Source organism: Aethalodelphis obliquidens, unplaced genomic scaffold (genome assembly GCF_003676395.1).
Source record: "Aethalodelphis obliquidens isolate GAN/ISIS:26980383/991018 unplaced genomic scaffold, ASM367639v1 scaffold61, whole genome shotgun sequence".
NCBI classification, from domain to species: domain Eukaryota; kingdom Metazoa; phylum Chordata; class Mammalia; order Artiodactyla; family Delphinidae; genus Aethalodelphis; species Aethalodelphis obliquidens.
This window is the reverse complement of record NW_020838005.1, coordinates 10,541,884-10,568,988: the sequence shown is the minus strand read 5'-3', so window position 1 is coordinate 10,568,988 and position 27,105 is coordinate 10,541,884.

The following is a 27,105-nucleotide window of genomic DNA, read 5'->3' as shown; positions in this document are numbered from 1 at the left end:
TGGGAGGTTGTTATCACCCTGAGGTCTGCAGTGGTAAGAGGAGAAAGTAGTGTTCCAGGTCTCCTGAGATGTGGGTCACGCGGGAGGGCATCCCTGGGACCACAGTAAAGAAAACCACCTCTGACATCCTCTGCCAGTTCACGTCAATCAGAAGGATGAAGGGGAAAAAATACTCTGAACACTTTATCCTCCTACCCTCTTACCTCCTGCTGGGGCTGCCCATTGCCCAAGCAGAGGCTAGAAAACAAAAGTCCAGCAACTGAGGCCATAGAAACTATTTTCCTGGTGCAGAAGACAGGATGAAAATGGTCCAAGAACAAAGATGGAAGGATACATAGAACACTAGGGAAGTCTCTTTATTTTTCCCTGAACATAAATTTTCCTTTGAATTAAAAAGTAAAAAAAGTAAAAACAAATAACTAGTGTCCCAACACAGTTGAATCACAAAAGCCTTATTAAAACTTCTATAATGATATTGAGAGATGATGGCAATTTTAGACATACTCCTCCCCGAACCTCAGTTGAAACACTGGTTACCTCAAGAATTTTTTGTTTTATTTTGTTTTTAAGACTTTACATTTTTAGAGCAGTTTTAAGTCCACAGGAAAACCTAGGGGAAGGTATATTGATTTTTCCGTATACCCTCTTTATCTGCAATGCATAGCTTCCTCCATATCTCCATATGCATCCCCCACCAGAGTGGCACATTTGTTCCAATTGATGAAGCTCTCCATACTTTGACACGTCATAATCACCCAAATGCCCTAGTTTACATTAGGGTTCACACTTGGTGTGTACATTATATGGGTTTGGATAAATGCATAATGACACGTATCCACCACTATCATGCAGAGTGTTTTCACTGCCCTAAAAATCCCCTGTGCTATCCCTGTCCATCTCTCCCTCCACAATCCCTGATGACCACTGATCTTTTTACTGTCTCTATAGTTTTGTCTTTTCCATAAGGTCATATAGTTGGAATTAAACTTTTCACATTGGCTTCTTTCACTTAGTAATATGCATTTGAGTTCCTTCTATGTCTTTTCATAGTTTGAAAAGCTCATTTCTTTTTAGCACTGAATAATACTCCATTGTCTGGATGTACACAGTTTATTTTTCTATTCATCTACTGAAGGACATCTTGGTTGCTGCCAAGTTATGGCAATTATGAATGAAGCTGCTATAAATAAACATCTGTGTGCGGGTTTTTGTGTGGACATAGTTTACAACTGCCCTGTGTAAATACCAAAGAGCTGGGTTGTATAGTGAGCATGTGGTTGGTTTTGTAGGAAACTGCCACACTGTCTTCCGAGTGGCTGCACCATTTTGCTTTCCCACCAGCAGTGAATGAGCGTTCCCGGTGCTCCACAGCTTTGCCAGTGTTGGGTGTTGTCGGTGCTGTGGATTTGGGCCATTCTAACAGATGTCTAGTGGTATCTCGTTGTTTTAGCTTGTATTTCCCTGATGACATAGGATGTGGAAGACCTTTTCCTATGCTTCCTTGTCGTATGTGTATATGATCGGGTGAGCTGTCTGTTAAGGTCTTTGGCCCTTAATCAGGTTTTCTCATTGTCAAGTTTAAGAGTTCTTCATATCTGTTGCATAATGGTCCTTTATCAGATGTCTCTTTTTTTTTTTGCGGTATGTGGGCCTCTCCCTGCTGTGGCCTCTCCCATTGCAGAGCACAGGCTCCGGATGCGCAGGCTCAGCGGCCATGGCTCACGGGCCCAGCCGCTCCGCGGCATGTGGGATCTTCCCGGACCGGGGCACGAACCCGTGTCCCCTGCATCGGCAGGCGGACTCTCAACCACTGCGCCACCAGCGAAGCCCCAGATGTCTCTTTTGAAAACATTTTCCCCCAGTGTGTGGCTTGTCTTCTCATTTTCTTGGCATTGTCTTTCACAGAGCAGATTTTTTTAAATTTTAATGAAGTCCAACTTATCATTTTTTTCTCTCATGAGTCATGCCTTTGGTGTTATATCTAAAAGGTCATCGTCATACTCAAGGTCATCTAGGTTTTCTCCTATGTCATCTTCTAGGAGTTTTATACTTTTGCATTTTACACTTAGGTCTGTGATCCACTTTGAGTGAATTTTTGTGAAGGGTCTGAGGTCTGTGTCTAGGTTCATTTTTTTTTTTTTGCATGTGGATATCCAGTTGTTCCAGCACCATTTGTTGAAAAGCTTATCTTTGCTCCATTGTATTGTCTTTGCGCCTGATTAGATTTTATTGTGTTGAAAGTGTTTAGTATTCAGGGATTGCATAAGACAATAGGAATAAGGAGTCAATTACAGAGAGAAACGTAAGATAACCATAGGAATAACACCTTTATAGCACTTACCCTTTATAAGGCATTATCCCAACACTCTTACCCCACACATATTACCTTATTTAATCTTCATTGCAAACTTATAAGGTGTATACAGTTGACCCTTGAACAACACAGGTTTGAACTGCATGGATCCACTTATAGATTGATTTTTCTTTTTAATAATTACGTACTACAGTACTACATGACTGTATGATTACACAGATGTAGAACCATGGATATGGAGGAAACTTGGGTATGGAGGAACTGTGGGTACATACGGAGGACCTGCTGCGTACACTGATTTTCCACTGTGTGGGGGGTCAGCATCCTAACCCCTGCATTGTTCAAGGATCTACTGTATGATTGTTTGTGTTTTGTACATGAGGAAACAGAGATACAGGAAGACGTTAAGTAAATTGACTCGGGTCATGTTTAGTAAATGAGAGACAAGGATTCATACTCAGGCACCCTAACTCCAGTGTTCAGTAACATCTACGTAGTCCTAGGGTTTAACTCGTCAGTGTCACCAAAGGCTCAACTTCACATTTCCTCTCTGCTGTCCTGGGAGAAAAAGAGGGATCCCCCTCTGTCCTTCTGTCCACGTTTCATGCAGGATGAAGAACAGTGGAATGATGAGGAATACAGGGTGGCACTGCTAACAAGGCTGCATAGATTCTAGGGCTGCCAAAACACTGCCACAGACTGGGTGCCTTAAACAACAGAAATTAATTTCCTCACAGCTCTGGAGGATGAAAGTCCAACCAAGATCACGGTCTCAGGAGGCTTAGTTTCTTCTGAGGACGCTCTCTTTGGCTTGTAGATGGCTGTCTTTTCTCTTTACCTTCACACGGTTTTATCTGTGTGTGTGTGTGTATCCTGATCTCTTTCTATAAGGATATCAGTCGTGGGACTTCCCTGGTGGTCCAGTGGTTATGACTCCACATTCCCAATGCAGAGGGCCCAGGTTCGATCCTTGGTCAGGGAACTAATCCCACATGCTGCAACTAAGACCTGGCACAGCCAAATAAGTAAATACATAAATATTTTTTTTAAAAAAGATACCAGTCATACTGGATTAGAGCCCACCACATGGCCTCATTGCACCTTGATGACCTCTTCAAAGACTCTGTCTCCAAAGACATGACCCTCTGAGGTACTGGGGTTATGGCATCAACATATGAATTTTGAGGGGGGACACAATTCAGCCTGTGACACCAAACTCTTCCGGGAAGTGGCAGCAACCTTAACCTTAAATATTAAAAACTGTAGCATGATTCTCCTAGATGTGAAAACAGAGAGGAAATCACGCCCTGAACAAAATTGGGGTGTCAGAAGGAAAGAAATGGAACATAAATACCAGGTAGGCGGCTAACAACATCTGCTACAGTACATGTTTGACCCACTCCGTATGCCATGCCAAGCCTTCTGCAGTCAAGCCCCACCGAAAAGCACCTATGGTGAATTGTTTTTAAAATTCTGAAACTAGTTTACCTCAAGGCCTGTGTGCTGCTGAGGTCCTGAAAGACCTAGACCTTGAAATGCAGATTACAATTCTTTGCTCATCCACTTTGGCTAAAAACGGTGGTGCTGGGCTTCCCTGGTGGCGCAGTGGTTCAGAGTCCGCCTGCCGATGCAGGGGACGCGGGTTCGTGCCCCGGTCCGGGAAGATCCCACATGCCGCGGAGCGGCTGGGCCTGTGAGCCATGGCCGCTGAGCCTGCGCGTCCGGAGCCTGTGCTCCGCAGCGGGAGACGCCACAACAGTGAGAGGCCCGCGTACCGCAAAAAGAAAAAAAAAAAAAAAAAAGGTGGTGCTGTAATTGTGGCATAATGCCATGTTATAATTAAGGGAGATATAGTGATGGTATATAACATAAAGTGTTAAACATACCAGAGGCTAATCTCAGACATGTTTGGGACTTTTTTGATGAGACAGGAGCTCACCTGTCATTGGGATGTGAATGTACTCACTCAGGGCAATTCATAAGGGACTACGGGGCCCGGCCCCCTGCTTTGTTAACGTCAGTTTGCTTTGAAATTACATTAACTTTGTTCAAGCTTTATTGTACATTGTACCCTTGGTATAAGCCGAGTAAAAAGGACTGGCCATCTGCAAGTACTTCTCTAAGTGCCCCACTTCTGTGACGCCATAACCTTCCAGGGGCTCTGGATTCCCATAGATACGCCACCTGTGCACAATTCCTCTAATGCAGAGAACAACGTTTGCCTTCCCCAGGCAGACAATCCAAAGACCCAATGACTTACTGCATGACTCTCGAACTCCAGGTTTTCCGGGTTGGATTTTTTCTCCATTGGGACTGGATGTAGTTCTTGGTGGACTAGAGCAGGGGTTCCCCCTCCCCCGCCGCCCTGCCCCGGGCCGCACAGCAGGAGGTGAGCGGCGGGCAAGCGAGCGAAGCTTCATCGGCCCCTCCCCGCCGCCTACGATACCGCCTGCACCATCCCCCTGCCCCGTCCGTGGAAAACTCGTCTTCCACAAAACCGGCCCCTGGTGCCAAAATGGTTGGGGACAACTGGCCTAGAGACAAATAATATAAAACACAAGTTTCTTTCCCTAAACACGACAACCTTAAAAGAAGGACAAAGTATAGAATCATAGCAATTAAGGACAAGAAACGCTCTAATTCAGGGAGAAAGAGAATAGGAAATACACAACAGTCACTGGTCCAAAATAATTCTTTAATCCCACTGGGTGGAATCGTGAAGACCCCCTCCACATCAGAAGAGTGCATTCCTGGTGCTGATTTTTTGGAGACGTTGCCTTGTCTATTCCAGTCACTTCCACAGTTACTGTGTGAAGCGTCCGTGGATGGTGGAGGTGACTCCCACAGGGCAGTTTTTGTCGACGTGAGTTTGCACATCTGGAGAGTCTTCTGTGCAGAGGTTACAGTTGTTGCCAGGCAGGTCAGGTCTTTCTCTGCAGTGCTGTCGCCTTGAAATTGTGGTGCACGTTCCATCCTTCTGCTTCCAGTTGGTTGCTTGTATAAACAACTGCAACCAAATATCTTAGACATACCTTTAAAGGCTCCCTTCTTATCTAACGGTTTCTCTGCTCCACAAAATTCCAAAGCCTTTAGCTTTATTCCCGGAGCTTTAAAAAGCAATTTAAACAAGAGGCTTAGCTGATGAAAACACAATCATTTCAGCAGCAGGTGGGATGCTGGCCTCTGACCAGCTGGCGAACCTACAGGGGAAGTTCTTGCAAAGGCCTCTTACAGGAGCCTCTGATCCTGCTAAGGCTGTCCTGGCACAGACACCAGGTAGGTGACATTTCAGTTGGAGTTCAGGAGCATTTTTTTCAGCCTTTCAGTTGACCCTCAGTTGGCTGAAATTGAGGACAGAAGAGGTGCCTGGCCCAGCAGACCACCTTCACCTCCCTCTGCTTGTGCCCTCTCTCCGTCAGGATTACTTCCAGGCCTCCTATCAGACCTACACTGAAAGCCAAACACAACACACCAGTACCTGCCCAACTCCAGGTTGTTCCCTTCCCATTTTCACTAACTCACTCGGTGTTCTTACTCAGCTTGGCTCCGAAGCACAGAGCTGAACACTTGGACCAAATGCCCTGTTACGGAATCACAAAGGTCACCGCTCTTCTCCTCCAGTGTTCACACCCTTGCGGTCCACAGTCCAATCCTTCATTACGTCCATTTCATTTTCTTTTGTTTTATTACGTGCAGCACCTCACTTAAAGATTCGGAAGTCTGTGTTAGAGGTTTCATTTTGCTAACTGTAACAAAATCCTCCAGATTCAAATTCCAGACATAGGAAAAGTGCTAGGTCCATTATTTATCTTTGTTCTTAGGTTTTACTCTGTTATTAGTATTCTCGTCAACCCTTGCACTTGTCTCCTTTTGTGTATTTGTTTAATTTTAAAATACAGCCTATAACCATCAAAACCACCTATGTAAGTATGCTTTAAAAATAATACATAACCATAGGCTAAAAATGAATAAGGGATAAAAGGTTTGATGAAAAATTAATCAGTTGATCTAAGAAAGAAATGGAATATTTTATTCAAACCAAATTGAGGATTATAACTGGGGACAGCATCTCAGAAAGCTCTGAGAACTGTTCCGCTCATTAGAATCAAGGCACAATTATATAAATTTTTTGAGACGGAGGGCTCTCCATTAAATTATGTAATGTTGACAGTTTACACAATCCAGATCTATAAGCACAGAGTGGTGGGTCATCGTGACCCATTACAAGATCAAGGAGAGTTGTATTTTTTTTTTTTTTTTTTCGGTACGCGGGCCTCTCACTGCTGTGGCCTCTCCCGCTGCGGAGCACAGGCTCCGGACGCACAGGCGCAGCGGCCATGGCTCACGGGCCCAGCCGCTCCGCGGCATGTGGGATCTTCCCGGACCGGGGCACGAACCCGTATCCCCTGCATCAATAGGTGGACTCTCAACCACTGCGCCACCAGGGAAGCCCAGGAGAGTTATCTTTTAAGGGGTTGTCTTGTTGATGCTGGGAGAATGACGCTCTTTATGGTTGAGCAGGTATTTCTGCCATTGGGGAGGTTTGGTCGATACATAAGGTAGATACACAATGCATAGTGGGGGAGAGAGGAGGCGAAAGGGCAGAGAAAAAATTTTTATGATGAAATTTATCTTGTCTTGCCATAAGATGCGAGTTTTATTTCACAGAAGACATCTCTGCAATCCCCCCAATTTTTGAATCTTTCACCCTTCCTTGCATATGCAAATCAAGGACATCTGACAAATGGAATAACTGTGAATAACAGGGTGAATTCATATATTAATAGATTGCAATCACTTTACCTTTAAGATAAAAGTAAGTGGAGGTTCATTTCCTTCCTTCACTATAAAGACTGTCTTGTTCAGTGCTTGATCTGTACACACCCACTCTTTACATAATTAATTCCGGTCTTCCATACCATGGAATTAATTAAACTTGTATTATCCTTAAAATACTAGGATGGTAGTCCCATGACACGTTTTATTATATTTTGCATAATAAATAGTTTAACATTGTGAAGAGTCCAAGAGGAATTTTCTGACAAATAAAATTGCTGGATATATGAAGACTCCTACAGTCATACCTTTCTTTCCCCTCTTACAATCAAAAACAACAATGTGAATTTGGAGAACTCTCTTTTATTATACTTTGGGATATCAGGGTCTCAGAAATAACATTCATTAATTTCTTTTGAAACATTGGGGCCAGTTGATGATTAAGATACAGAAGAATAACTCAGGCTCAGAAGATCAGATATTTACGCCAGCTGGAGAATGCAGATGTAAATCTGTAGCCAATGGCGCTGACATGCTGTCCTAAGCCCCCCGTGTTGAGGTTGGTGCAGCCTGCCTAAGGAAAGATGGGGTTCTTGTCAACAGACACATGCATGAACTTTGTCTCCTTAGAGTGTCCAGAGAGCAAGTGGAGAGAAAGAAATGAAGCCCCAGTGACTAAAGATTTTACAGGTTTTTTTCCTCCCCAGTAAAAAAAAAACGGGGACCAGCGAATATCACCCACCAATTAGACGATGCATTATTTTTTTCTCTGTGGAGAGAAGTGAAGTAGACATGAGTAACATGGAGTAAGTCAGAAAGTTAGTCTTGTGCTGAATCCATCCACAGAGAGGACTGGGGCTAGAGGACCATTTTCTGTGTTGAGGGCAACTTCCATTATGTAAACCGTCAATACCCATTATTTAATGACTCCTAGTGTCTCTCTTGAAAAGTGTATCTCCTCTTTGAACATCTAAAGTTGTTAAAATGATTCGAAATTATTAGCATGAGGAAGAACTGCCAGTCCTCTGTCATGAGTAGTTAATGGCAATGAACTTCAGCAAAAACCACAGAACTCTTTGAGCCTTTGTATTTTACTAGCACTAACGTAAAAGTTAATATAAATTCTACCCGTGAGACCCACATCAATTTTATCAACAGTCGGCAGTACATAGAATCAGCATAAACTCTAAAACCTTATAAACCCTGAAGCCATTTCTCTATTTCTGCTTTTTCAAAGCAAAGCACTTATTTTTTTACCCACTGAATAACCTTAAAGTAAACCAAGGATTTCCCCCTGTAAAATGTATCCTACAATGTCCCCTTCTGTGCTGGAATTAGAAGTTACAAAATAGAAAATGAGAACAAAGCTTATCACTTGACACAGTTACTTCATTTGCGCTGCTGTGGACTGGCTCCCCATTTTCCATGAGCCAACAATCTAGAAAGGCAAGGCCAGTGGTAATAAGCAATTACGGACAAAGTTATTCTCAATTCCCAATTGAGCTGAGCTGAGGCCGAAAATTTAGTTTCCCTTCTGAGAAGTCATGATTTCTATCAGCACTTCAGGGAGTGAAGGAATCATCAAGTTGCTTCTGTTTGAGACATGTACTTGTTTAAAACTCATGCAAAACTAAAACACATTTTAAAAAGAAAGAGAGAGAGAGAGAGAGACCCAAGAGAGATTACTTGTGATTCCCTGAAATGCCCTCATCCTATCTTATGTGCTTCATTTATAATTATGAATTGTTTATATCCTTTTAACCAATTTTCTTAATTTATTACAGTGCATAAATCCAGATCACATTGAATTCATTTGTTAAGTCATATATTTTGAAACAGTTTATCAAACCTAAAATTCAAAAGACTCTATTATTTCTCTTACTGACAATTCTGTGACTTTTGACAAATAAGTGCTCACATTTTTTTGTGTGTAGTAAGTTTCTTACCAAATTTTCCCCTTTTGTTCGTCCTTCATTATTGTACTGGAGATGCTAACTTCTCTCTCCGTCTGCCTCTGTCTCTGTAGGCATGTGTGTATTTGTGTGTGTAAGATATAAGCTTATAGGTTGAACTATATCAGGCCAGTACCTGTCACTCAATTTTTTATTTGCTTCTTCTTAAGGATCATTTTATAAATCATTCAGGAATTCACTATTAATTTTCAAGGATCCTGATATTAAATGTTGTTCAGGAATAAAGCAAAGTTAATATTTGTTCTATTATTTATATTCTGAAATCTTCCCACTGGAATACTAAAATAGTGTGATTAATAATGCAATGCCATTGAATATTATAAACTCCTTTACCAGAGAACCTATTTTTAATTTCGAACAGTTTTACATGAACATTTCGGAATAGGATATCGAAAAACATTTATTAATGGTGAATTGTAGAAAATATTACATTCCTGAAAGAAAACAAGATAAAATATTTTTCCAACAACAGAACTATAATTTATAACAGAGATGGCCAATTGGGGCAGTTATTTCCTTTGAATACATCACTTAAAAACACTCAAAGAAAGAATAACCAAACTCAACTAGTGCAGACTCCCTGCCTGGATGTTATCTACGAAAGATAATTTGTTTCTCTAATGAGGAAAGGGACATTGTCTCAAATGGAGCGTTCTCCTTATGACATTAGCAGGTGAAAAATACAAGTGTTAGGAAAACTAGCTTTCCTATGCAGTTGTTATTTCTAGGTGCTTAAGACAGGACTAAATACTAAATATGCTATTGAGGCACTCTGGTCCAACATTGGCATGAAGTATGTAAGGAGTGAAGTAGAAAAATAAATTAAATTTCCTGAATTTCCTTCTCAAATGAATATAGAAGCTTATCACTCTGGGTGTCTGCACACCTGGATTTTGCTTTCCTCAGGAAATGGGACTTCACCCAACTTTATTTTCTGGCCACTTCTCACTCTTTTCTGCCATTTAGTATCACTTAGCTTAATACTCTTATCTGTCAAACCTGTTTAATCTATGTATTTAATTGCTGGATCTCTTCCAGTAAGGAGCAAAGACAAGTAATGCCTTTCAGCACAGTGTGTGTTATAGCTTTAAATATTTTTATTTTACCATGAGATACACTGATTACTAGGATAATCAGTCATTGAAATTCATGAATATTTCCCAGCATTCATATGAGTGGACTTTATTCCTCTTGCCCAATATTTCTCTTTACAGATGGTAGTAATCCATAATTTATCCCCTTGTGGAGCCATTATAAAATCAGGTCAAGTTACGGTCTTATAAAATCCTCCTTAAAATGACTGATTTCCTGTTTTGTGTGTGCCTATGTTTTTTCTAATGAAGAACTACCTTAGTTGAGTGCATATATCTTTGTATGCATGAACAGTGATGGTTCCTAATTCTTTTTTCAGTTAGGTTTAAAAAGTATATCACAGCGGCAAGAATAAACTGTGGTGTTCCCTAGCATCCCTAGCTCCAAAGTTCACAAATTCTTGTGTTTTCTTTCTTTTTTTTTTTAAATTCCGACACATCTGAAGCATGTAATGTGCCCCCGTCAGCAAGAGCGATGGTACCTTTGTTTCAACAGAACAGCCAATGTCAACTTCAGGACAGACTCCCCTAGAAGACAGTAACTCTTGAATGGGACAGTGGCAGTGGCAAGACATATTTTGATAAAACCTGAACAGTTTTTGAAAATCTCTGCCCAGTGTTATCCCAGCAAATTTAGTTGGTTACTAAAGAACTTATTTGGCCTTCAAAAAACCTTATCTCTGTCCTGCCTGTTTTTAAAAATTTTTATTGACATATAGTTGATGTACAATGGTGTGGAGTTTCTGCTGTACAGCAAAGTGATTCAGTTATACATGAATACATATATATTTATATATATATACATATATTCTTTTTTTACATTCTCTTCCATTATAGGTTACTACAAGATATTGAATATAGTTCCCTGTGCTATACAGTGGGTCCTTGTTGTTTATCTGTTTTATATATAGTAGTGTGTACATGTTAATCCCAAATGCCTAATTTATCCCTCCCCATCCCTTCCACTTCAGTAACCATAAGTTTGTTTTGTATGTCTGTGAGTCTATTTTTGTTTTGTAAATAAGTTCATTTGTATCATGTATTTTAGATTCCACATATAAATGGTATCATATGATATTTGTCTTTGGCTTTACTTCACTTAGTATGATAATCTCTAGGTCCATCCATGTAATTTTTAATTTTAAATTTTTTTTTTTTTTTTTTTTTTGCGGTACGCGGGCCTCTCACTGTTGTGGCCTCTGCCGTTGCGGAGCACAGGCTCTGGACGCACAGGCTCAGCGGCCATGGCTCATGGGCCCAGCCGCTCCGCGGCATGTGGGATCTTCCTGGACCGGGGCACGAACCCGTGTCCCCTGCATCAGCAGGCAGACTCTCAACCACTGCGCCACCAGGGAAGCCCTAATTTTAAAATTTTTATGTATTACATGTTCAGTGACCAACTTTGCCCAATAATTATGGTTGAAATGCAAATTAAAAATGAATAGTATGAAGGAGATGAGATTAAAATTGAGAACAGTTATTAATATGAATCAGGAGTGCTGGCTATCTTCAGTTATCTCATGCTGCATAACATATTGCCCAAGTTCTGATAATCCCTTCGTTTGCATCAGTAGAATGTGTCTGTGTCTTTATAAATCATGTGTACTTATGTATAAGTATTTGGAAACTGCTGACTTGAAATCCTTAACCATGACAATGCAGACGTTAGGCTTACCAGGATCTTGTAGATTACATAGCTAGCTTCCAAATGTCATGACTCTAAAGCATCACTCCATCCTCAAACATAGTTGATTAGGACAGAGGTAAACCCCTGACCGAGTCTGGGCTTAGAAACTCCTTCTCTGGGAAGTTTGGAATTAGAGTTAGAATATTCCAGCTCATTTATCTAGTTTCCTTAGTATGAGGTTTAAGTACCTGACCTGTGACTATTAGGCTTCCAAATCTAGGACAAGCAAAAGTGATTTCTCTTTGAATGCCAGCTGTCAGATTTCTTAGAGACAGCTTTGAGAAACCACACTGAAAGATTTGCGGAGTTCTGTGTGTTCTATTAATCAAATCTGTATCTAGTCTTTTATAATAAGTATCACTGTTATTTCTGATAACTTCTAATATTTATTGGGCATTTACCATCTACCAAGCTCTGAGCTCTGTGTTTTAAATTGCCTATCCATTTGATATTTACAATGTCTACAAATTTCTTCCCTATTTTGAGGATGAATAAACTGATCATTAAAAAGTTCCAAATTTATGTATGTAGTTAGTGGCAGAGCTAATGAAAATGGAAGATTGTATGCTTTCAAAGGAGAGATAAATTTATCAGTAACAGGAAAAGACTATCTACTGCACTCCTACAATGTTTGGGAAGCTATTGTTACTTCCTTGATAAACGGAAAGTCCTGGAATGGGCAGAACTGCTCAAAATCCTTTTTCTTCCCCATCAAAGACTGATTATTTGATCCATTATCTCTGACCCCAATGTGCTTATAGTTGGGAAACACTTCTTCAATCATTTTGCAAATATTTAATGAGAATCTATCTTGTAGCAGGCACAGCATTAGAGGCTGAGGATGCAATGGTGAGCAAGAAAGGGTATTCCTTTCTTCGCAACAGTCTGAAAATGCACGCATCATTAAATTAGCAATTATTACATATCTTTCTAAGAGGAAACACCAGGCAGAATGTGAAGATAGGACAAACACCTAAATCTAGTTCAGGTTGTTTCAGAAAACCTTTACTTTTAAGATAGTAGTTATAGAATATCTAGGATTTAGAGATTTGGTGAGAGTGATGATAAGAATTGCAAGCCAGTCAGCGAGGTCTTCTCTACGTGTGTTGGTATTATTAAAATGATAAAAGGCGTTGGAGTGCAAAGGAAGGTTGTAAGCCAGGAGCAAGGTGGTATAACCAGATGGCATAGCATCACAGAATAGGGGGTTTGTAAGAGCGTGAAGGTGCAACGGGGTGGACATGGCAATGAGAAACAGGGAAGACAATCCGCCTACTACAACATGAGACTTAAGACACAACAGCTTGTATCAGAAAGCCTACCCAGGGATGCTTTGTTCTCAAGAGGTAATCAGATTTCAATTAAATGAGAAAGTGGAGGAGCTATTCCAAGAAGAAGTTGAGTATGTAGGACTGTTTGCTGGTCACCAACATGAGTGAAAGTCTCTAGGAGAAAGGGGATCAAAGACAGATTGGCTCAGATGGGATAGATAGAGCAGTGTGGGTGTAAAGATTTCAGTAAAAGTAACCAGGGAATGTTGTACTACGATTTGAATCATGACAGGATTCATCCTGTTCATTTTCTAAAGGGACAGGAATTTGCTTCACTGTATTTGGGTACAAGAAATATAATATTTTATTTTTCTCTATTAAATCGTACTTGGCTCTGAAAAAAAGAAAAAAATGTAAGCCAGGGGAATATCATGCATGAAGGTCTGGAGGTGAGAGAATGTAGAGTCAATGATGACTCCCTGTCCCAAGAGAACTCACATGACTGTCACTGCAGAAACTAAAATCAGTGAATGTGCCTCTCAGACATGGTCCAGAGGAGGAGGGTGAGAGTTGAGGTTCAAGAGGTGAGAAGGGCTCAGGTCATTAAAGGGATTTTAAGAACATTCGTTCATTCAGTAAATACTGTCTGCCTTTCATGTGCCCGATATTACACGTGGTGGGGACACAGCAACAAAAACAATAGTTTAAAAGTAGTTGCCTTCATACAGTGCACTCTGGTGTGTGAGGGAAAGAGACAGTAAAAAAGTGCAGTCAGTTCTACTGTGAGACTTTTAAGAATGCATATTTGTTCGAAAGTCATATATATATACGATATATACACTATATATATACACACACACACATATGTGTATATACAAACACACACAGAGACACACAGGCACACAAGGCGATGATCTGAGCATGACACGTATTTCATGTTTGCTTGTGCACAAGTTCCTCCGCAAGAGACACCAGGTGAAAGCGGAAAACTGTGCGTGGCTGAACCAAGTGACATAAATAGAGACATGTCTACATGTGCGCGCACACACACACAGCCCCTCAGCATCTACCAGCTGCCCGTGCTTCACCATCTGTGTTACCAGCCACACTCATCCTCGCCTGGTTTTACAGCTTGCAGTCAGATCGCAGGTAACCCTCTTTCCGCCACTTCACAAGGACTCAGGCTGCACATTGAAGGGTTGGCCCTCTGACACCCCCTCCACAACCATATTCAGGTCTTTTTCAAGGTTCCATGCTGTATACATTGTAGAATTTATGTGTGTCTTAAAGTTTTACAATATATAAAACTGTGCTACAGTTTTTATTAGGATCCAGTCTTTTTTTAATGTGATATTGAGAACGTTTTCGAATGTTGTGTTCTAAGCTACTTTTTTCACGTGAGTCTTGTGATTATTACACAATTTTGAATAGCATGCAGAGATGGTTAGAAACATGTATGTCACGTTGTAGGATAAATGGCTGTATTTGTCATGTTCAACTGTGTTAAATTCTTAGGAGAAAAAGTCAGTCAGGGAAGACGGATAGGAGGTTTTGGGAAATGCTGACATTTTGGGTATGTTGATCAGAGGTGGCCTCAGGGATAAAGGATACTTGAGCAGTAAGAGATAGAACTGTGTACCTGTGAGAAGGAAAGGCATTCCAGGCTGAAGGAGCAGGAGCTGCAAAGAGCAGCTTCTAACATATCCATTTTTAAAATTTAGTTCTTCTGCAGTTTTTTGATAGTACAGTTGATGAGAAAGGAACTATAATGTGCTAAAATAGGAGATTCTTTTATTTGCCATAAAGATTTTGAAAAGATCAGATATGATTAAATGCAGTAGGACATGCCTTCAAGCCCAGCCTCTGCATTAAGTAACTGCCTTGGCCATGCATGGAATGACTGAGTGTTTCAGTTTGCTGGGGATTGTTTCATTTCATGCCTGTTGTACCAGCATAATTATTAGTGCTGTGTTCTACCCTTAAAAATATCCTAACTTTGTACAAAAATTTTATGGCTGCACTAACCATTTTGGTTTCCTCGTATGAAATCATTTGAAGCCTTTCAGAATACGGCTAATGATTTGTAAAGTTTGACCACTGAACAGTCTTTTATAACATAGAAGACAAACAGAACAAAAGAAGTAAGGAAGAAAAGTCCATAATTACTACCAGGATCAGGTATACTATGTGTTGAATGACTCCCCCCATCCCCTACCCCCATCACTTCCCTAACTACCTTCTGCAGCCACTGGGAAAGCTGGACTTTACTTTGCAGCTTCAAGCAACAAGGGGAACATTTATGGTAGATTTAAGGATGAATCACAGGTGGTTGAAATTATAATGAAGCTCTCCAGAGAATGGGCTTTGCTTTGATTTTTTTATCCAGTGTTCCTCCCATGAATTGATTATCACAAATAGAATAGATGAGGTGGTACGTTTGTGAACACTTGTTTACTTATGCCGGTTCACAAAAGTGGAAGGAAAAGGCACCAGTGTCCAAGTTAATCCATGTCCATGGTAATCACCAACACAAATTCACAGGACCCTGGGACATCCTTTGTAGGCACTGCTCATACACGTAAAGCGATGTGAGTTCATTAGTCGCCATCTTCTTCAAAACACTCTGAAATTCTACTGCAATTTGTCTCTCAGAGCAGAATCCACAACCGCTTGTCTCTCTGGTCAAAATTGCATTTACTTTCTCACACTGGAATTGTATGGGGATGTGCTCCTCTAGTTGGGAGAAGTGGATGTGATGCTAGGCAGTGCTTTCTCGGCTGAGACATATCGCCCACCTGAATAGGGTTCTGTGTCCTTCGAAGGATTCACTGTGTAGCTGCAAGGGTTTAGTTTATTTACAACTTTCAACTTCATATCTGTCTTGTGTTCTGTATATTTTTGAGTGACTGCTTGGTTACATTTTGTCTCCACCAACGAAGACATTTGAAAGTATGTTTGATCCTATATGTTTATGTAACTTTACTGCAAATAATGAAATCTATTTCAGTGTAATATAGTTCTCTTCTAATTAATTGTACTAGCAAAATAAAAATACGGGAAACTAGGTTTTAATAGTGTGTATGTTAGGAAATAGGATGTATGTTGTTCAATCTGAGCTCATTTTCTTTATGACTTTTGATAACTGCATTGGAAAGATGGAAAAATAAAATGTGTCATTCATACATTATATGAGTCATTGCTAAATCCAGGTCTTCTAAAATAACATCTTCATCTGGTGAAGAAAGTGGGATTTTATCAAAATTGTGAAAGTAGAACAGTATTAATATGTGTAAAATTCTTCATCCCAACACTACTTCTTGACATACATGCACTGAGATAATTTATATATATGCATAATTTATATGTCTGTGTATAAAAGCCTGTCCAGGTGGATTTGATTTTCTAAATTATAGAATACAATCATTAAGTTTTACCTTTAAGTCAGCTTCATCTAAGACCAAATGTTTGAAAGCTTATCAGTAACCTGGTGAGGCCAGTATTGCATGCAACAGAATATTAGTCTTATTTTCCAGGTTCCTCTCTATTTTATTCAGCGGTATTCAAGTTTCAGGCATTTGCCTATTACCTTCAAAAACTTTTTTCATATACAATTTGAATGGGTACCACTAGTTTACTTAATGTTTTTCTTTAAAGCATTCTTAAATCAAAGCACTGTTTGTTTTTCAATTTGTCCTAAACATTAGGATTAATTTAATGATTAGTCTTTTCAAGGACACATAAAATTATTATATAACTATTCACATAAATATACAGTTATTAAAATTAAATGGGTTCACCTATGTATTAGGTAAAATTCATTGAACACAGAGGAAATATATGGGTTTTAGGAAATGTAATGGGTGATTATAAATTACTTTAGTTTTAGTACATGTGATATTACAATAGACTCTTAGGAACACATCAAATGCTTACTTTTAACGGAAACACATTTAATATTTTAGTTAGTTCTGGAAAATACCCTAGGATATAAGACCACATCATCGTCTGACTCAGAAACCAAAGAAGCATGTCCAATAAGGATGTTTTCCACATTAGAAAAGCAAGCAACATCAATGAGATAGGAAGAGCACAAAAGAGACAACCTCATAAAATCTACACACAATTTCAGATCCAACAAAGTTCGCTCAGGCTCTGTATTTGAACATCCAAGGACATGGAGTGTCATTTGAAGGATCTTAGTTTTTGTGAAGGGTTGTTTGCCAAGTTTAAAACAGCAATAATTAATTTCAAAAATTATAATGATAAAATTGATTTTATGTTTCATACTATATTTATACATAAATTTATTCTAGCAGAAATAAAATTGAATTCTAAAACCCTCTAAGGGGAAAAAAATCATTTGAAATCAGCAGTAATCAATATATAATATCTTCATGAAAGTCCAAAAGAATTTGGAATTTTTTTTAACATCTTTATTGGAGTATAATTGCTTTACAATGGTGTGTTAGTTTCTGCTTTATAACAAAGTGAATCAGTTATACATATACATATGTTCCCATATCTCTTCCCTCTTGCGTCTCCCTCCCTCCCACCCTCCCTATCCCACCCCTAAAGCTTCAAGAGGTTTACAAATGTAAACTATTGACACATCATTCCAGTCTGTCCATGGCATTAATTTGTTTCAAATTAGAAATGGCCTTTTTATTTTAAGAAAGGTGAAGAAGGAATCAGAGATATTCACAAAAGCATTTAAAATTTTAAATTTGTGAAAAATTAGATTCATCTATGGAGCAAAAATTTTAAATCTCTGAACCTCTGCAATAAAAATTATTCTGGTAAACAGTGCATTGATTTCATTGAGGTCCACTCCGTGCTGAACAATAGGGAGCTGAGAGTTTTCAGACCAGGATTGTTTTGAGAATATAATTCCAAGTCTAATCATCTATTCAGAGAGGTAAATTTGATGGGTGCACATTGCTCTTTTGAGTTATCCAGATTGGAAATAAGCGAAAACTCCTTAACAGAATGGTATAAGAAAGTATAAAGTTAAGAGTCTAGGGAATTCCCTGGCGGTCCAGTGGTCAGGACTTGGCGTTTTCACTGCTGGGGCCCGGGTTCAATCCCTGGTCAGGAAACTAAGATCCTGCAAGCCATGTGGCATGGCCAAAAAAAAAAAAAAAAAGTCTAGATGCACACTGCCCCATGGTTTATAATTTTCAGCCACGTAGTCTCAAGACTCCAGAGTGATACAGTATTAAAAATTATCAATCATCTCAAGTCATCCCAGCTGCTCAAGTAAAGTCCAGTTATTTCTTCATTGTGTTTTGTATGCTAACGTCTAATATTAGAAAATATACTATAAAATTCAGTCCAAAATATCCTCTTCAAAGGGCATGGAAAGTGGGCAGGAAGAAGTAGGATATGGTGTCTTTTCTTAGCTCTTAATTGTAATAAAATTGTATTATGACAAACAAAGGCTTAGTTATTATCCTCCTCAATAATTCACATAAATATCTTTGCTTTTCTAGTAAATGTAGCAGAAATAGTCTTTATTTTAAAGAAATACACTGGACGTTCAGTCTTACTATAAAATCTGCATAGAAACTAAACTGAAATTTGGAGGAAACTATCATGAAGGGATTATTTACCTTATATATGAGATTGTTACATCGTGTACATTACACAGATGAGACAAGTCAAAATTAAGGATTAAAAGAGTTAACAGGAAAAGTAAGAAACCTTCATTTTTGCATATATTTTATTTTATTTATTTTTATTTATTTATTTTTTTGTGGTACACGGGCCTCTCACTGTTGTGGCCTCTCCCATTGCGGAGCACAGGCTTCAGACGCGCAGGCTCAGTGGCCATGGCTCACGGGCCTAGCCGCTCCGCAGCATGTGGGATCTTCCCGGACCGGGGCACAAACCCGTGTCCCCTGCATCGGCAGGCGGACTCTCAACCACTGCGCCACCAGGGAAGCCCTTGCATATACTTTGAAATTTTGACAAAATAACAATTTTACATATATCTGCATGAATTTATATTGACTATGTTAATTGATAAAGCTATTATAAACTCTCAAAGAATTTTGATATTACAAAATAACAAGCAGTAAATCAGGAATTTATGTAAGGAAATACTTTTTAATAACCAATTATCAGGCAGAAGACTCAGCATTATAAAAATGATATTAAAAAAGGACAAAGTCAGAGGAGTGACAGTACCCAATTTTAAGACTTACTATAAAGCTACAATAATCAAGACAGTATGGTATGGGTGAAAGAATAGACTAATGATTAATTGAACAGAATATGAGGTCTAGAAACACTCACATAAATATAGTCAATTTATTTTTGACAAGGGAGCAAGGGCAACAGAATGGAACAAAAAGAGTCTTTCCAACAAATGGTGTTGGAACAGCTGGACATCCACATAGAAAAAAAAAAAAAGAATCCACACACAGACCTTATATCCTTTACAAAAACTAACTCAAAATGGATCAAAGACCAAAATGTGAGACCCCAAACTCTCAAATTATAAAATACTTGGATGATAACATAGGAGAAATCCTAGATGACCTTGGATAGAGTGATGAATTTTTCATGCAGCACTAAAGGCATGATCCATGAAAGAAATAATTGATACACTGGACTTCATTAAAATTAAAAACTTCTGCTTTGTGAAAGACAGTGTCAAGAGAATTAGAAGACAAACGACAAAATGGTAGAAAATGTTTACAAAAGACACATCTGATAAAAGACTGCTATCCAAAATATACAAAAAACTCTTAAAACTAAACATTAAAAAAAAAAAAAACCTGCCAGCATCATTCTAATATCAAAACGAGACAAAGATACTACAAACAAAGAAAATTTCAGGCCCATTTTCTTTTAGCCAGATGAACATATATGCAAACATCCTGAACAAAATATTAGCAAACCAAATCCAACAACACATTAAGAGGATCATACACCATGATCAAGTGGGACTTATCCTAGGGATGCAAGGATGCAAGATTCAATACCCACACATCAGTCAGTGTGATACACTGCATCAACAAAGTGAAGATTAAAAATCATATGATCATCTCAATACATGTTAAAAAAAGCTTTTGGAAAAACTCAACATCCATTTATTATAACATACCTCAACATGATAAAGACCATATATGACAAAACTACAGCCAACATCATACTCAATGTTGAAAAGCTGAATGGATTTCCCCTAAGCTCAGTAGCAATGAAAGGATGCCCACGCTCTCCACTTTTATTTGACATAGTAGTGAATTCCTAACCACAGCAATCAGACAAAGGAACTCAAATTGGAAAGGAAGGAGTAAATATGTCACTGTTTGTGGATGACGTGATTATATATATATATGTGTGTGTGTGTGTGTGTGTGTGTGTGTGTGTGTGTGTATAAAATCTTAAAGACAACACCAAAAAATTATTAAAATTAATAAAGGTATTCAGTGAAGTTGCCAACACCAAATTAATATGCAGAAATTTGTTGTCTTTCTGTACACCAATAACAAACTATCAGAAAGAGATATGAAGAAAACAATTCCATTTACAGTTGCATCAAAAATAATAAAATATATATAAATCTAACTAAGGAGGTAAAAGACCTGTACTCAGAAAACTATAAGACATTGATGAAATAAATTGAAGATGAAACGAACAAACAGAAAGATATGCCATGCTCAGGTACTGGAAGAATTAACATTGTTAAAATGACCATACTAGCTGAGGCAATCTACAAAGTCATTGTAATCCCTATCAAAAAACTGTCATTTTTCACAGAACTAGAGGAAGTAATTTTAAAATAGTATGGAAACACACAAGACCAAGAATACCCAAAACAACCTTGACAAAGAACAAAGTTGGAGGTACCACACTAGTCGATTTCAAAGTATATTACAAAGCCAAAATAATCAAAACAGTATGATAATGGCACAAAACCAGCAATTAAATGAATGGAACAGAATGAAGAACCCAGAAATAAGCCCACACTTATATGGTCAATTATTCTAGGACAGTTAATACAAGAATATAAAATGAGGAAAAGACAGCGTCTTCAAATAATGGTGTTGTCATGGGGATGAATTATACAACATCAGAGGTATAATCAATAAGTATGTAATATCTTTGTATGATGACAAATGGTAACTAGACTTAACGTGGTGATCACTTTGTAATATTGATATACTGAAGTACTGAAGCTATGTTATGCACCAAGAACTAGTATAGTGTTATAGGTCATTTATACTTAAACAAACAAACTTATGGAAAAGGCAGTCAGATTTGTGTTTACCAGAGGCAGGGGTGAGAGTAGGGGGAAATGGATGAAGATGTCCAGAAGTACAAACTTTCAGTTATAAAACAAGTACAAGGGATCCAATGCTCAACATGGTTAATATAATTATCACTGTTGTATGTTATAATTTGTATGATTTCTACTATATAACATTTTGGAACAGGCAAAACTATGGAAACAGTGAAAAGACTAGTGGTTGTCAACATTCGGAGGGCTGGGGAGATATGATCAGGTGGAGAACAGAGGATCTTTAGGGCAGTAAATCTACTCTGTATGATACTATAAGGATCTATACTTGTCTTTATACATTTAACCAAACCCATAGAATATACCCACCAAGAGGGAACTGTAATGTAAACTCTGGGCTTTGGTGATAATGATATTTCAATGTAGGTTCATTAATTGTAATAAAGATACCACTCTGGTGGGGGATGTTGAGGATGTTATGTATGCATAGGGGAGACGTGTACAGAAAATTTGTTTCTGTAGCTTCCTCTTAATTTTGCTGTGAACCTAAAACTGCTCTAGGAAATAGATTTTTTAATAACTAACTAAGTAAATAAATGAATTAAAATTTTTTTCCTTGTTTTCTCCATCTCGGCTTCAAGCATTTATTTCCCACATACAATTGCTTAGCTAAAACATCAAGCACTATTTGAATATAAAAGACAAACATAAAATTAGATTCAAATGAGAAATAAAGTTTCAATATTCCCTTTGAGTTTTCAATTAGTAATTTTTGAATCCAAAGTAATCAAAGCAAATCTACACTTAACATCTTTGCCCTATGATTTTAATCACCTCAGTATGATGGAAAATGGAATAATGTTTAACTTTATAATTAATTATGACAAGAGTATTTTCTTTTAAAATGCCTACTTTCAAATGTACTCATTCAAAATTATTCAAAAACTAATTTGAAATTAGCAGTGTAGATCAGTATCAAGACTTCTTAAAAGTTAATCTTTTATTTTTTCATCACCCAATCTATAATTTTTTTACAAAGGGAAAGAAAGATGATAATTTCTTTTTAATTATGGCCATCTTACTTGTAATAATGACATTGATTTTCTGCTTCAGAACTGAGTTTACTGTCTTTATCACTAAGAAGTAATGAAAATTCCATTGTGTTTATGATCACATAATTATAGGATTCCAAAGTGGGAAGAGAACTTCAGGATTATCCAGGACAATTCCTACCTTTTCTAGATGAAGAGATCCAAACAAAATCTCTATGTGAGCTAATTTAGGTTATATTTAAACACCTTTCTGCTTTTGTTTTGGGCTTCTGCATATCTTCCACATGTTCTCCAATAGCTCAGTTTTTCAGGAGCTATTTAATCTTATTTCTGAAATGATTGTTATCTTGGGGAAATGAGCCTATAGATTAATCTGTGTCTGTTCCAGGTCCTTTCTAAAGCCTTTTGCAATTATGAAGAAGTCTCTTTCTTCTTCTTAGCCCAAGTAAAACATTTTTTGAGATTATATATATATATGATATATCTGTAATATATATATAATTATATATATATATATATATATATATATATATATATATATTTAGAATTCCTGAGGGAGGAGCAAAAGGATATTGAGAAGAAAGAGAAGAGAGACAAGAAGAAGAAGGAAAATAAGAAAACAGTGGATGGAAGGGTAGAAGAGTCCATCACTGAAGTTTTAGTCTTTTCCCAAGAAAACATCATGGTTTGGGTCCTTCTATAAGAAACTGGAAGTCACCACTTATCCTAACAAGCAGAGCGATAAACAAACTGAGAAATCAAAAACCCTCCTTAGTTCTCCAGGGTGAGTGAGGTCACAGGGCAAGCTGCTGCCCCCCAAAATGGAAGAGATTGACAGGCAAATACAGAAAATCACAACTTAAGGGGACAGAAATTCAGTAACTGAAACCTTGTAGGGAAACTTGGATTATAATTGACAGATTGCTGGAGGCTCCGTGTGGGCAAGTCTGAGAGATCAGACTCCAGGGGGACCCAGTATTTGGAGGGCTGGGACTACACTTTTGTGAGTTTTACCTCCTGGAGTTTGCCAGGTTCCAATAGGAAATATCAGATAAGGGTCCCCTCATGCTCCCATCACGGGCAGGGGAAAGGAACCATTATGAAAATACTCTGCAGTACTCTGCTCTTAATAAGGTCTGCCCTCAGATGAAACTAGTTCAGCAGAGCCTAACCTGCTGGAGTTTTATCAGAGCCTAACTGACTTGGAAGATGGAAAATACCCAACTGCATCACCCTGTACCCTTCCACTTGAAGAGAAGGGAAATACCCAACTCCAACCCACACGAGCCCCCCTCTCTCACACAAGGGGGCTGTGATGATCAGTGCTATGGAAGTTCAAGTTGAGAGGCACAAGGACACTCAGAAATCCAGATCTAATCATAGGAATTTACAGCACTCCCCTTCCCCTGAAACCCTACCAACAAATTACTAGAGGTTAATTTATCCTAGTTCCCTTTCCAAATTACTTCATGCTCAGTTAATCATACAGTGTCTACCTCTGCAGGTTGGCTTTTTTCACTTAGTAATATGCATTTAAGGGTCCTCCATGCCTTTTCATAGATTGACAGCTCATTTTCTTTTAGTACTGAATAATGTTCCATTAGATGGATGAACCACAGTTTATTCATCTATTTTTAAGATCTTTTTGTTGTTGTTCTTAATATACAGTGATCTATTAAAGGATATTTTAGTTGCTTCCAAATTTTGGAAATTATGAATAAATCTGTAAACATCCATGTGCAGGTTTGTATGAACATACATTTCCAACTTCTTTAAGAAAAAATCAAAAGCATGATTACTGGATTGTGTAGTAAGAGAATGTTTAGTTTTGTAAGAAACCACCAAAATGTTTTCCAAAGTGGCTGCACTATTTCACTTTCCTACGAGCACCGAGTGAGAGTTCCTGCTTCTCCACATCCTCTCCAGGCTTTGATGTTGTCAGTGTTGTGGATTCTGGCCATTCTAATAGGAGTATAGTGGCACCTCATTGTTGTTTTAATTTGCATTTCCCTAATGACATAGGATGTATGTCACCTTCTCATTGCTTATTTGCCATCTTCATATATATATTTTTGGCAAGGTGTCTGTTAAGGTCTTCGGCTCACTTTTTAATCAGTTGTTTATTTTCTTATTTTTGAATTTTAAGAGTTTGTTGTATATTTTGGATAATGGTCCTTTATCAGTTGTGGCTTTTGCAAATATTTTCTCCCAGTCTGTGACTTGTCTTCTCGTTCTCTTGACATTATCTTTCACAGAGCAGAGGATTTTTTTTTTTTTAATTTTACTGAAGTCTAGTTTACCAGTTATTTCTCTCATGGATTGTCTTTTGTATTGTCTCTAATAAGGCATCACAATATCTAAGGTCATCTAGGGTTTCTTCTGTGTTATCTTTAGGAGCTTTATAATTTTACATTTTACCAGATAAATATTTGAAACAGTAAATGCCTGAGCGTTTCTCAAAGTAATGTCAGACACCAAACCACCGATCCAGGAGGCTTAGAGAACACAAAGCAGATAAATGTGAAAAGAACTATATCTACGCATATTACTTTTAAACTACAGAAAGTCAAATATGCAAATAAAATCCTGACAGTAGACCCAGCTTGCAAGAAATGTTAAAAGAAGTCCTTTAGAGAGAATGAAAATAACATAGGTCAGAAATTCAGATGTCCATAAAGAAAGGAAGAGCATTAGAAAAGGGAAAAATGGTAACATAAAACTATTATTATCCTTAATTGATCTAGCAGATAACAGTTTGCTCAAAATAATAATAGAAAAATATATTTGACTGCATAGGCTTGTATATATTTTTATGCTTAGGCATGTTTATGTATATGTAAAATGAAAGACAGTAATGATACAAGGGACAGAAGGGAGGAATTGGAATAACTTTATTACAAGGTGTTCGCACTACCTGTGAAGTAGTGTAGTGTTATTTGAAACTGGACTTGGATAAGTTGTAAAAGAATATTGAACCTCTAGGAAACTGCTGAAAAAAGATTTAAAAGACATATAACTGATACATTAAGAAAGGGGAGAGAAAATAGAATCATATAAAATGTTCAATTAAAAGCACAAAGGAGAGAAAAGTAGAAGACAAAAATAAAACTGAGGAACAGGTGCAACAGGTAGAAAACAGTAACCAAAGTGGTAGACACTAATCCACTACTTCAATAATTACTTTGAACATTAATGGTCTAAACACACCAATTAAAATACAGAGATCGTCAGAGAAGATCAAAAAACAAAACAAAAGCTCTAAGTTATCTACAAGAAAAATGCTTTCCTCATAAAGACAAGATAAACCTGAAACAACATGTTGAACCAGAAAGCAAAAATGTGCTCACAGCACCATGGGGAAATATCAAAAGGAAATAGGAGTCAGTTTGAAAGAATTGGAGAAATCTGGGATAATTTGCGTTTCAAAATAAAGGATAAGAATAATATATTTTAACTTCTGAATAGGATGGAAATCAATGAATCCATACTCATGGTTAATAAATAAATAAACTGAAAGTTTTGTGAGGAACAAATACTGGCACTGTTTCATAAAGTAAATTCACAAATGAAAATTCTGGTGAATATCACCTTAATCAAGTAATCAAAGTTACCATTGCCAATAATAGGGCAAATCAAAATCACGTATCACCTGGTAAGATGGAGAGAAAAGAATAGCACTTCTATGGTATTTCTGATGAAGATAAACAACTTGAATCTATTTATGAGGAAGTATAACACACCCAAATGGTAGATATTCTGCAAAATAACTGGCCTGTAATTTCTAAAACATCAAGGTCACAAAGGTCAAACAAAGAATAAGAAACTGTTCCAGAAGGAAAGCACCTAAAGCAACATGACTAACAAACTAACAGATGATTGTGAACTGGACTTTTTTGTTATTAGAGGACATTATTGGGACATTTGATGAAATTTCACAGGGACTGAGAATTAGATGGTAGTAATTTATCAATGTTTAGTTTCCTGATTTCGATGGTTGCATTGTGGTTATTTAGAAGTCTTCATTTATAGGACATACACACTAAAGTATCTGAGGATAATGGAGCAGCGAGTCAGTGACAGACTCTGAAATGCTTTAAAAAAGTTATTTTTGGTACATGACTCTTTTTGAATTATGGTTTTCATTGCAGCTCTATTTGCAATAGCCAGGACATGGAAGCAACCTAAGTGTCCATCAACAGATGAATGGATAAAGAAGATGTGGCACATATATACAATGGAATATTACTCAGCCATAAAGAGAAACGAAATTGAGTTATTTGTAGTGAGGTGGAGGGACCTAGAGTCTGTCCTACAGAGTGAAGTATGTCAGAAAGAGAAAAACAAATACCGTATGCTAATACATATATATGGAATCTAAGAAAGAAAAAAAAAGGTCATGAAGAACCCAGGAGTAAGATGGGAATAAAGACACAGACCTGCTAGAGAATGGACTTGAGGATACGGGGAGGGGGAAGGGTAAGCTGGGACGAAGTGAGAGAGTGGCATGGACTTATATACACTACCAAACGTAAAATAGATAGCTAGTGGGAAGCAGCCGCATAGCACAGGGAGATCAGCTCGGGGTTTTGTGACCACCTAGAGGGGTGGGGTAGGGAGGGTGGGAGGGAGGGAGACGCAAGAGCGAAGAGATATGGGAACATATGTGTATGTATAGCTGATTCACTTTGTTATAAAG